The 12312-nt window shown below is 41.5% G+C and overlaps 1 protein-coding gene across 1 annotated transcript in view; it reads left to right on the top strand.

Moving 5' to 3' along the window:
* Positions 1-12312, top strand: part of ATP11C (ATPase phospholipid transporting 11C) — a 182638-nt gene that overhangs the window by 61595 nt on the left and 108731 nt on the right. The window lies entirely within an intron of this gene.

Raw genomic sequence — 12312 nt, 5'->3', positions numbered from 1 at the left:
AGTATTTTATGGTCGCCATCAGAGCCCAAATCCTGTTTTCACTGTAGGAATTGGGTGGTTGGGTGTTTATTCATTTAAATAAATTATCTATCTATCTATTTATTTATAAAGAAAAAAGAAAGAACGGTGGCAAAAGTAAACCTTAGACGTTCTTGGGGGATTGCAGTACACCACCGACAATTCCTAAACCCAGCTTTACTTCCAACATGCACAAGCCAGTTTTGATTAGCTCTTTAATCCTGATTATCAGATGGACTTCAGTCTACTAAACCAAGTCCAGTGTTGATTATTACTGAGATTTATAGCCACCGATACCCCAAAATCTGACAGTTTAGCTGTTGAGGAATTCTGGGGGTAGGGGGTACTGTTTAAGAAAGCTAATCTTTGCCCGGTTTGTTATAGACCAGCTAACAGCTAGAGGCTGAGGTCAAGTGATATGTTCTCCTGTTACTATAAACCTTTAAATAGACATGTTTAAGACAAACTTACTTTTAAAGATCACATTAAAATGAGAAAATTCATACTGAAATTTGTAAGATCGAGATTATCACACAACAGACTGAGCAGTCTGTGGTGGCCCCAACTTCCCTCTTGCTGTGGGAGTTTCTTCAACTTAATTATTCCCAGAGCAAATCCATTCAAACATCAAAAATCAATGGGACAGCCTATTTGACAAGCATAAGCATGTTTTAAAAATGTTTTCAAAGATTTGTAAAGATTAACTGTTAAACACATTAATGAAAAAGCAGAAATATTTATGGTGATTTATCTAAAGCTCACTTTTTTTTTTTTTTTTAAAAGAAGGAGAGGGTTTGGAGAGGATTTTAAGCAGGCTCCATGCCCTGCACAGAGCCCGACTCTGGGCTTCAGCCCCCACCCATGAAATCATGCCCTGAGCCGAAACGAAGAGTCAGATGCTTAACTGACTGGGCCACATAGGCGCCCCAGATCCTCAAAATCTCTTAAGAGCAAAAGGTTAGCATAGAAATGATGGTTATTGGGGCGCCTGGGTGGCTCAGTGGGTTAAAGCCTCTGCCTTCGGCTGAGGTCATGATCTCAGGGTCTTGGGATCAAGCCCCGCATCAGGCTCTCTGCTCAGCAGGGAGCCTGCTTCCCCCGCCCCTGCCTGCTTCTCTGCCTGCCTCTCTGCCTTCTTGTGATCTCTGTCAAATAAATAAATAAATAAAAATCTTAAAAAAAAAAAAAAAAAGTGATGGTAATCACGGTGCCTAGCTCTTTTGATCTCTTCAAATATTTGTTCCAATTTTAGAAAAGGATAGACCTTTGGTTCAGGGGATCTCCCCCTCTGCACGTATTATTTCATTTATTGTGAAGGAGCAGTGGGAGAAGGTGAATGTCTGAGGCCAGCTGTTTCCGCATCTAAACCTGTGGCCCTCTCTTTGTCCACAGCAGCTAGCTGCTCCCAACCACCTCCTCCTGCCCTTTAGTTAGGAGCATCAGGACGAGATCGGAGGTTTTCTGTGTTTGTGCCTTCCTCTCCCTCTCAGCGCCCAGCCTTCCCCGCACTGCAGGTGATGCAGAGCCGTGTGCCGTTTCATAGCTGTGTACGTTTAATTACACTTGCTGTTTATTTCTGCTTTTAACCTAGTGCTTAAGCCAGAGCCCTCCACTCTCTGATACTCCCTGAATTCCAACCGGAAGCTGAGTCATTTACTATAACCTTTGAGGAGCCTTTTGCAGTTGGTTTTAATTCTTTTTGCAAGCATTTTGAATCACATGCAGGTCTTCTAGTTCCATTGAAATCCTAAGTAAAGTCAAAATGTACTATTCTGCTTTATGCTTATATGCTAATTAGGTGTTATCTGGTCAGTGTGGCATAGGTCACTTAAATATCCGTGATCACTTTGGTTTTATAAGCATGCTTTCTTTCTCTCTGCTGGCATTTTACAAAGATTGTATCTCTCTTTTTATTCTGGTTATGAAGACTTTCCCATTGATTTCATTTGTGCCACTGCATTGCACAATAACCCTGCAGATACATTTCAGGTATTTGTATTAGGATTACATCTTTGTTACGTTGACATGTTTTATCTGTGTTGGAAGCAACTGGTTCATGGCAGCAAAGGAATTTGCTATTTCCCTCTGCTATAGTAACAGCACCTAGGGGCGCCTGGGTGGCTCAGTCGTTAAGTGTCTGCTTTCGGCTCAGGTCAGGATCCCAGGGTCCTGGAATGGAGCTCCACGGTCGGCTTCCTGCTCAGCGGAAAGCCTGCTTCTCCCTCTCCCACTCCCTGGGTTTGTGTTCCGTCTCTCTCGCTGTGTCCTTCTTTGTCAAGTAAAAAACTAAAATCTTTAAAAACAAAATAAAATAAAAGAAATAATAGCAACTAACATTTGAGTAGTGTTTGAAGGCACTTAGTTGTCTCATAAATTAACAGCATCATTCCATTTTATACAGATAGGGAAACTGAGATAAAATGTGATTAAGAAATTTGCCCAAGGTCACTTAATCTAGTACGGGGCAGAACTAGGATTTGAACCCAGATACCTGGCTCTGGAACTGTGCACACCCAGCCAGTATGCACATCTTCCTTCCTCATCTCTTGTAATACTACTTTGAAACCACTTGGTAATTGCCAGGCGCTCTCAAAGAAGGTCATTACAGTGGAGAGTGTCAAAGTGCCCTCTGATTTTTGAATATCAAAAATAGTCCCATTAGAAGATACTTCAAAAATTCTCCAATATAGGGGCACCTTGGTGGCTCAGTGGGTTAAGCCTCTGCCTTCAGCTCAGGTCAGCTCAGGTCATGATCCCAAGGTCCTGGGATCGAGCCCCACATCATGCTCGCTGCTCAGCGGGGAGCCTGCTTCCCCCTCTCACTCTGCCTGCCTCTCTGCGTACTTGTGGTCTCTCTCTGTCAAGTAAATAAATAAAATCTTAAAAAAAGAAAAGAATATACTTAGGAGAGAGTTAAACTTTGAGACTCTAGCCTTGATCACATTATTTTCTTGTCTCAGTTCCTAACTTGGTGATCCTTGGTGATCTCAAATGGCTCTAAATGATATACTGATTTTGGGGCCAGGCTGTTTAAATGATGAACCATGTCTGTTTGTAATCCTCCTGTCACTCTGTCCATCTATTTTTCTATCCATTTACAGAATTCTTCATCTCTATAACACACTTAGGTGTTGCTTTTCCTTATTGAGGAAGCAAATCACAAATGTATACTAGCAGAATAAGACAAAGAGCTCCAAGAACCAGCGGGTAATCACCTTGAGGGGGAAGCCAGTATGTAAAGGTTTGCCAATTTTATGTACCCACAGCCCTCCATATGTCACAGGGTATCTTGATTAGACCGCCAAGTTTGGCACAGTTGAACCTTCAGTTGACTTTCAGGGAGACTCAGGAGGGTGATTTCCATCCAGGGGAATAGCAGTTGGGAAGAAACTGAAATAATAAGAGAGAGAATGAGGAGGTAGACCAGTTTGGTAGGAACAGAGCCGCCTTTTCCCAGATTACCAGTAGAAAATGTAGTTTGAATGGATGGGAAAGTCAGGCTTGTGTTAGAGAAGCCCTGAAACCAAGCACAGTATGTGACTAAAAAGAAAATCCTCTTGTCATGGTATCCAGATTCTAGTTTTGGAGCGTGGCACATGTGAGGTATATAATAGGTTCAAAAATGAATTTAATCATAGTCTGGATTAAAAGATGCCAAAATTCCCCAAGGCTGTGACTTGCATTAATCTGGAAATCTTCCTGGACTAACTCTGTCTGGCCCTAGTCAGCATCTGCATTTCAGCCAACCTTATTCTTCCTTCCTGCTTCTGTGTTTACTTAGCAGTGTGCCACATGTGGATTTACATGCTTCCTTCTCTTACGTCCTGCTTCTGTTTTCTGGTCAATCCTGTGAGATTATTTGTCAGGAATTGAGGTGTAATCCCAGCTAAGAGGTCAATGAGAGGTAACATACGGGGACAAAGGAGCTGTATGATTGGGGTGAACTCCAGTCTGCCCCTGCTTGCTGACTGATGACCTCCCATGGTGGCAAATGGTTGACTAGCAGGGTGGCAGGGGTAAGATTAGTAACCTTGGAGGGGTCAGGAAGAGCGTATGGGATTTCAGACGTGCTCATGTATTTTGGGCAAGGCAAGCTATGTGGGGACCTAGGGAGCCTTGGGCTCATCTTCTTTGAGTTATAACCTGAGATTTCCCAGTCTCAGAAATAGAGTTAGCTAGGGGAAATAGGAAGAGAGAAGGATTTTCCTTAGGGAAATTACCACTTTGTTTGAGCATAATCAGGAGAAGCCGCCCCCCCCCCCCCCCCCCCCCCCCCCCCCCCGCGCGCGCGCGAGAAGCAGATTCCCTGCTGAGCGCAGAGCCTAATGCAGGGCTGATTCCAGGATGCTGAGATCATGATCAAGCCCAAGGCAGTTGCTGAATCAACTGAACCACCCAGGCACCCCTGGGGAAATTGCCACTTACCCCCCCCCCCAGCCAAATATATGTATCTTACTAGGTTCCATTATTTGTCAGCTCCAGAGCATTTAACCGTTTTGTTTTGTTTTGTTTGGCTTTTTGCCTTTTGCTTTTTCTGCTATCAGAATGGCTAAAAATTTTTGAAATCTACCACTCGTGTGTTTGAGTTTTCTACAAAAGATCCACTGTAGTCTCAGCATAGGAATAGCAAAAACTAAAGGGAGAAAATTCACTAGGTTGTTTTTTTTTTTTTTTTTTTAGTATTGATTGAAAGGAGAGATTTTCCGTATGGCTGTGCTGCCCTTGAATGTTGGGCTTTCATCTTCTTATTTAAAGTTTCATTGGAACAAATAGATTTCTTTCCCAGCCCATTGTACCAATAGCCATATAATCTGAAAACTCTGAAAAAGAAAAAAAGAGCTAGCTAGCCCTGGTTTTCACTTGGAGTAGGGTATCTGGATTTTGTGGGGATTTCTCAGTAGTGTTCTTTAAGACTGGAAGTGATGATCCAAGAAATAGTGGTGCTGGTTACAAGCTGTTGTTTACTTACTTACTTATTTATTTTTAAAGATTTTATTTATTTATTTGACAGAGAGAGGGAGATCACAAGTAGGCAGAGCAGCAGGCAGAGAGGAGGAAGCAGGCTCCTCGCCGAGCAGAGAGCCCGATGTGGGGCTCGATCCCAGGACTCCAAGATTATGACCTGAGCCAAAGGCAGCAGCTTAGCCCACTGAGCCACCCAGGCATCCCTGTTGTTTACTTATTTATTAGTAAACCCTTTATGCAAGCTTCATTACAGATTATTATATCAAGTACTATATAAATAATATGTTAGTCATTGAGATGTTATTTTTAAAATGCAGTTAATTTTCACTTCCCGGAAGCACAGGGATAATATTGTATAAATGTACTTTGACAGCTTTAGCAGAATCTTTTTTGTGTAGAACTTACAGTATGTTAGTGATACTTCTCTGTGCTCTTCCTGCAGAGAAATCAATACTGCAGAACACACCCTGCCCCAGTGTATGATTATTAAATGAGGTAGATTTGAAAAGAGAACAGTGCGTGGCAGGCTGATTTGAATTGTGTTTGTCTTGGACCTAGCCTCTGTTCCACAGCACATACTAGCTATGATGGGCCCTCCTGAAAACCCTTTACAACTTGTCCTTGTACATTATGGCAGGTCATATTCATGGAAGTCAAAGTAATATAAGTCTAATCTGATTTTCTTTACAGAAACAATATTACATTGAGGATTATATTCCTGGCCTGATGCCTGACTTTTTTTTTTTTTTAAACAGAAATGACCATAACCACCATTTTTAATCAACTGTTTAATCATCTGGAATTGATGAATCTGAATACTGCTCTGCATCAAATTGACTGAAGCGTATATAAATCAGTTAACAAAGCATCACAATAACCAGTCACATTAAATTATGTTTAATGAGCTTGTGTCAGTAGACTGTACAAAGTTCTTATTGTCACAATCACGGCCTTGTTTTTATTGAAACTAATCAGAAGATTTAAGAAAACGCACTTTCTGCAAAGTCAAGGAATTCACAAAGGATTTCTTCGGCAGGATGTTGGAGGAGAATTTTGGGGAGACTTGGGAGTTAGGGCTTTTTGAAAAGCTGAGTTGAGATTTTCTTTTGGCTTTGTTCATTGTAAATCCTCTGTAGCAGACATAGATTTTTGGAGAAAAGGTCTCTTCATTGGAGTTGCCGTCAGGGAAGGCTTTTAGGACAAAGTGACAGTTGAGAGGTCTGACGGGTGACTGCAGGTTAAGAAGGTACAGGAGCGAGGGAAGGGTATTCGATGTGGGCTGGGAGCCCCGGAGCAGGAAGGAAGGCCAGGGCGCTAGAACAGAGAAAACAAGGCAGAGAGGCTTGGAGCTCAACAAGGTCAGTGGAAGGATTTTCATTTTCAGTTTTAAGATCAGTGGGAAGCTGTTAGAGCAGGGACTGAAGGAGCAGTCTATCTGATCAGCCTTGTCGTGTGCTGGTGGTCACGTGGCCCTGGCTGGGTCAGCTCTCCCACGCAGCACAGCCATCATTCCTGCTACTTGGCTGATCTGTGTAAGTATTTGGATAGTGGTTAATATCTGGTTTCCCCCACTACATTCCAAGCTCCTTGTGGGCAGGAATGGTGTCAATTTTTTTTTATTCGTCACTTTATCTACAGTATTGTGCATAGTAGGGACTCAAGTAAATATGGTTGAATGGAGACATCAACTGTATTAATAGTTTTGCCTCATGACTTGCTATAAGTTGGTACTTTTTTACTGTGGTGCAATTCACATAACATAAAATTAATAATTTTAAAAACGATTCAGTGGCGTTTAGTACATTCACACGTGATACCACCAAAACCATCCTGTTCTGTAGCATTTTCTTCACCTCAAAAGGAAACTTCATAACCATTAAGTGGTCACTCCCCAGTCTGCCTTCCTTTCAGCTCCTGACAAGTACCAACTTGCTTTCTGTTTCTATGGATTTACCTATTCTGAATATTTTATATAAATGGAATCCTACAGTGTGTGACCTTTTGTGTCTGGCTTCTCTCGCTTAGCATAATGTTGATCAGGTTCCTTCCTGTTGGGTCGCGTGCATCAGTAGTTGATTCCTTTTTACGCCTGAATAGTATTCCACCGGGTAGACAGACCACACTTGGTTTATCCACGCATCTGTTGGTAGATATTTGAGTGGCTTCCACTTTTTGACTCCACTGTAGATAGTGCTGCTCTAAACATCAGTGCAGAAGTTTTTGTTTGAACACCTGTCTCCGTTCTTTTGGGGTATACATGTAAGAGTAAACTTGCTGGCTCATGATAATTCCTTGTTTAGCTTTTTGATGAACCACCAGACTGTTTTCCACAAAGGCTGAACAATGAGTGATTTTGCATTTTTACCAGCAGTGTATGGGAGTTCCAATATCTTCACATCCTCACTAACACTTTTTATTTTCTGTGTGTTTTTAAAATTCCAGCCATCTTAGAAGAATGTCACCTTTAAAATACATGAATGGGGACACCTGGGTAGCACAATCAGTTAAATGTCTATCTTCAGCTCAGGTTGTGATCTCTGGGTCCTGGGATCGAGCCCCATGTCTCAGACTCCCTGCTGAGAGGAGAGACTGCTTCTCTCTTTCCCTCTTACCCCCTCCCCCACTGCTTGTGTTCTCTCTCTCTCAGATAAATAAAATCTAATTTAATTAATCATATGCATGAATGAACCTCCCCTTATTCACAGTATTTCATTCTTTGATACCATATCACATTGTTGCTCAATATTATGAAAAGTTACAGTGATACTCAGGTGCACACTGGACTGAATTGGATTCTAAATCCATAAAATCACTGTCCTGACATCATTCTGGTACATTGCCTTCTAAGAAAAGCTTGCAGCTATTAGGAGAACCCCACCTTTTCCTCTTACCCACCATTTTTAGGATCAAAGATGAGGTTTGAAAGACTAATCCTGACATCTAGAGCAATTTCTTCCTTCTGAATATATGTGGTGCTTTAAAACTCTTCTGTTGGAGGTGTCTTTTGAGAGTTGCATTGAGAATGATGAGGAAGCCCTGTGCAATCTTAATGGAAGAATGTTCTCATCACCGATAATTTCTTTTGGTTTGACCCATTTATATTTCTATCCATTTCCTTGCTCTTTCCCTTTATTCCTTTTTTTTTTTTTGAAAGCTAACTGTGCCCCGCGCCCAACGAAGAACTGTACCTGCTTGCCTCCCTCTGGAAGCCAAACAAGAATAGAAGCAGGCCATCTTAGAATACTCACACTGTAAGATTATTCCTGCCCATCCATGGTCACCAGTCCACCAATAGTAGTGCTAACATGTGCAGATGCCCTTGAACTTACAACCTTCCAGAGTCCTCTGTGTTCTCTGTTGGGTTCTGCCAATTTCCTGCCCTTACCTAATGCTATAATTGTTTTCTCTTTGTTGGTGTTTAGAAGGTTTTACATCGTGTCTGAGTTTACAAGATAGAATAAGAAGAGACTTAGAAATGTATGAACACATTTGCGTACACATACGCCTTTTATAATGCGAAGTAAAGTGAAATGCATTACAGTCAAGAGAATTGAGTCTTTGTGCACATTTGATTACCCAGTCCTCGTCGGGACTAATCTGCTGTGTTCCACTGAGCAACAGTCACTTAATGCTACAACCACTGTGCCGTTTCATGATTTAACTAAAAGCATTTTTCCTGTTCAAAGCTTGCCAGGTATTTTTAATGTTGGCTGTAAAATTCTTCTAATTGTTCTCAATACCCCCTGTGTGTGCTTTGGAAATATCTCACTGCTATTTTCAATTATGTACTTGAACAGAGCCTCAAATTACTGTTTGTCCTGTTTGGTAAAAAACAAAACAAAAAAATGTTTGGTCTGGGGGTGGTATGACCTTCAGTATGAGGTTTAGTGCTCATTTTTGAGAAGTCATACATTTTGAATGTGTCCGCTCTAATAAAAATTCTTTCAAGTGGTTTTCTATCTCTGCGTGTGTTTCATTTTCTAGTAAAAATCCTTCGTACAAGTAAAATTTGTAATTCTAAGTGGTTCATTAATTTTTTAAATTGTTCTTAATGGTGGTTAATCCTAAACTGTTTTAACTTGAGGTTGTTTGTACCCTGACTGCCATGGCATAGAGTTCATTCTGTTTTATCAGAAGAATAAACCATTTCCCTTGGGTCACAGGCACGTTTGAGAAGGCATTCATTTTTTCATAGGTAAAGCTTCCCATTAAACAAATTGACACTGTGGTGGTTTAAATGGGCATCCTTAAAGCCCCAAAAAAGCTAATGTACCTTTTAGTATACCGAAATTAGCACCCCGAAGGCACGGGAGCCTTTCTTTGTTCTTGGTGACTTGTGTTTCCTTTATTTATTCTTCCTTTTCTACTTAGAAGCCTATGAATAAATTTCGTCCCGAATACATTATTTTCTCATGTGCATTGGCTTGTAAATTACTCCTTATCCTCAAACAAGGGATCTCTTTCCCACCCTTAAACAGTTTGTTTGTTTGTTTGGGTCCAGGCTGAAACAGGTGGCAAATGATACAACATCCAAAACCACATTTCCTGTTTTATTGCTCGAAATCTGGCCCCGATTCCCCTGTATCTTTTTAGATTACTCAGTCGAGCTCTCCTTGAGTTGCCTAGGAAAACATCAGTTCTCGGACTTCTCCAAGACACACACAGGCTAATCGGTAGAAGGCAATTAGAACCAAGATATCCTGGTTTCTTGCCTCTTAGAGTTAAGCCTTAGAAGCAGAAGCACCCACTTGGGATCATGGCCAAATGCTTAATTTCCCTTATCTATTTTTGGCCTACATGGAGAGAAGTTGTCACGGGTTTAACAATTATCTCACCTCATATTCTTGAGTGCCTTGCGATATTACTGATTGTAAGAGGTAAGAAATATATTAGAATAGCATCGCCCAGGGGCACCTGGGCAGTGCAGTGGGTTAAGCATCCGACTCTTAGTTTCAGCTCAGGTCATGATCCCAGGGTTGTGAGATCGAGTGCCACGTTGGGCCCCATCTCTTCTTGGGGTCTGCTTGAGATTCTCTCTCCCTCTTCCCTTCCCACTCATGTGCGCTCACTCCTGCTCTAAAATAAATCAATCTTTTAAAAAAAGAAAGAAAGAAAAAGGAATAGCACTGCCCGGGAGGCAGGATTCAGGAGCAGCCTTTCCCTGCTGCCCAGAGGTTTTCTGAGGAACCTCATTATTGTCGCATGCTGTGCGTTTTGGGAAGCCTTGTGTCATAGATTCTGATATTCTTCCAGTCCCTCTTATAGTGGCACTCCTAGTTGGTACTACCCAAAGGCATATTAAAATTTCACAAATCTGGGGCACCTGCGTGGCTCGGTTGAATGGGCGACTACCTTCGGCTCAGGTCATGATCCCAGGGTCGTGGGAATCGAGCTCCCTGCTCAGTGGGGAGCCTGCTTCTCCCACTCCCTCTGCTGCTCTGCCTGCTTGTGTCTCTCGCTCTCTCTGTCAAATAAAGAAATAAAATCTTAAAAAAAAAATTTCACAAGTCAGGGAGCCTGGGTTACTCAGTCGGTTAAGTTTCCAACGGACTCTTGATTTTGGCTCAAGTCATGGTCTTAGGGTTGTGAGATGGAGCCCTGAGTCAGGCTTCACACTGTTAGCTGAAGATTCATTCTCTCACTGTCTCCCTCTCCCCTCCTTGTCCCCTCCCTCCCCCTAAAATTTTTTTCAAAAATCAATTTTTATTATACACAAACAATAATACACATGAATAATACAGTGAAGCCATTAAAAAATGAAGTATTTGGTGTGGTCTTTCTTAAATATACTGAAAGTTAGACATTATGCTTCGAACATATTGCTAATTTCTGGTAAGTCTTTTTAGGTTTTAGGAATAATTTTTTTTTATGTTTTAGGAATATATTTTAGGAATAATTACAGGTCACCTGTTAAATTTATAGCAGCACCCAATCTTTGTAGTGCATAGCAGCTTCGAATCTACAGCTTTTGGGAGGGAAGAAGGGAGATTTAGAGACAAGCATCAGAAGTTCCAAGAAAGTTCCCAAGTGACTGTTGTGCTCTGCCTCAAAGGGAGAGATGGTTTGCTAGTTTTACAGCCGTGACGGCAGATCAACAATTCCAAAGGACGAATGGCTTATCTTATAGACGGCAGTCTCCGGGGACTCCTTGAGTGGCCCTCACTAGTGGGCAGACGTGCCACCTGACAACCTCCCTGGCCACCTGCAGTCCTCTCCATGCATGCTAAGGAACAGTGTTTTCAGCGCCAAGCACTCTCTGCCAGTGGGCCATAATTCACCCTGTCCCTTTGTATAGGGGTGACCTCAGATCAGAATTGCTTATGCGTCTTCCATAGAGCCAGAAACTTTCTTGCTGGAACAAGGTGAAAATAACACATTTACACTTGAATTATGTTGAGGCCATTGCCTAGTTCTATGCTGCTGACCCGGTTCCTGGAATTTTAATATTCACATAGTTGGTTAGTAACTGCAAGCTTCATCCTCTTAAGTAAATAGCCTTTACAGTCGTTTTAAAGTGATCTCTGGGTGTTTTGTTAATCCTACAATAAGCAGTCTTTTAAGTTCTTTGACCTTCTTTTACTCTTTTTTTTTTGGGGGGGGGACCTTCTTTTACTCTTAAGAAAGTGGAGGCTCACCTGTAAGTTGTAGGTACTTAATAAGGTGTATAGTATAAGCATAGGTATCAACAGTACTTCCCAGGGTCACATCTTTACTGCTTCACCTATTCCCTCCAAACCTTACCCTAAAGGCTTTCAGCTATAGGGAAGGTGCTGTTTTCAAAAACAGACTTCTTTAAAGACATTGTTATTTGAGCCCAGAAGTTGCCACCAGAACATGGTTCAATGGAAGGCTAGAGATACTGCATGGTGGAAAGGACTACCTTTGTGAGGCTTGAGTCACAACTCAGGCCCTCTTGGTTATTCAGCTCATTCTTCCTCCACAATGGAAGCTTGTTTTTTACTTACCTCTTTTGTTGGGAATGTCAAAATAACAGGTATAGCCTGGGTGTGCTATTTAAACTGATTACATTTACATCCTGGACATTTATTTTCTAGCCAGTTTGCTTTCTGTATAATATTTAACAATACTGCATTCATTGGTTCCACTGGACATACTCCAGCATGCATTTGAACTGTTAGATCTTTCTAGAAACTTACTCTCATCTTTATAATAATGATGCTATCATTGAAATGGGAGATAAAACCATGTTTGGGGCATCAGGCACCTCTTCTACAATGTTTTTTTTTTTGTTGTTGTTGTTGTTTTGTTTTGTTTTTTGTTTCTTTGTTTTTGTTTTTGTTGTGTTGTTTTGCTCTGCCAAGGTTTATA

The sequence above is a fragment of the Mustela lutreola genome, chromosome X, assembly GCF_030435805.1.
Source record: "Mustela lutreola isolate mMusLut2 chromosome X, mMusLut2.pri, whole genome shotgun sequence".
Taxonomy (NCBI): Eukaryota; Metazoa; Chordata; class Mammalia; order Carnivora; family Mustelidae; genus Mustela; species Mustela lutreola.
This window is presented reverse-complemented; position numbering and strand designations above follow the sequence as displayed.